Raw genomic sequence first — 692 nt, 5'->3', positions numbered from 1 at the left:
GCACATAACAACAACAATCCAGCGGGGACTTCCTTTAAAGGGAATTGTCCTGCTGCCTCTGCCAGTTGCTCTGCCCGGGAATTAGTAGGCCCCCCACCCCCATACAGTTCTATGTCTAGTTTGTGGCGGTGAGACCACCTGTAATGTGGGAGCCCTCATCATCCCCAAGGGAGGGTGGACTGCGTGAGTCTCTCCCTGGGCAGGTGCTGGAGTCCAGGGATCCTGGTGGCACTGCCACACTTGCCCAATAGGGCAGGGGCAGCACCAAGGCCCCTGTCTGACCCCAAGTCTGACACTATGTACTCGGGAGTGCAACCCTGGAAGACTTCCTTCTTATTTACCTGTTGTAACCACATTCTGTTAGGAAAATGCACATTTTGGTGTAAGAACATGAAAATCTATACACACACACACACACACACACACATAAAAGTTCAAGTTGTAAGATAGCATTGTATTCTAGGGACTCATTTAGAGGCCACTTCTCTTGATCTCTCAGTTCATAATGGGGCCAAATTATGTTACACAGGAAAATCGTTTGCTTCTTCTTATAGGGGGATAACTATATCTCTGCCAATTCTCAAGAATGCATCTGGAAAAGGGTCCCGGCAAGATGGCGGACTAGGCAGAAGGATTGCACAGACCCTCTTCAACAAAGAAAAGGGAAACCAATTAACACAGACACAGAAGAT

Source organism: Orycteropus afer, unplaced genomic scaffold, assembly GCF_000298275.1.
Source record: "Orycteropus afer afer isolate SDZICR_OR568_19922 unplaced genomic scaffold, OryAfe1.0 scaffold00014, whole genome shotgun sequence".
In the NCBI taxonomy this organism is placed as follows: Eukaryota; Metazoa; Chordata; class Mammalia; order Tubulidentata; family Orycteropodidae; genus Orycteropus; species Orycteropus afer.
This window is presented reverse-complemented; position numbering follows the sequence as displayed.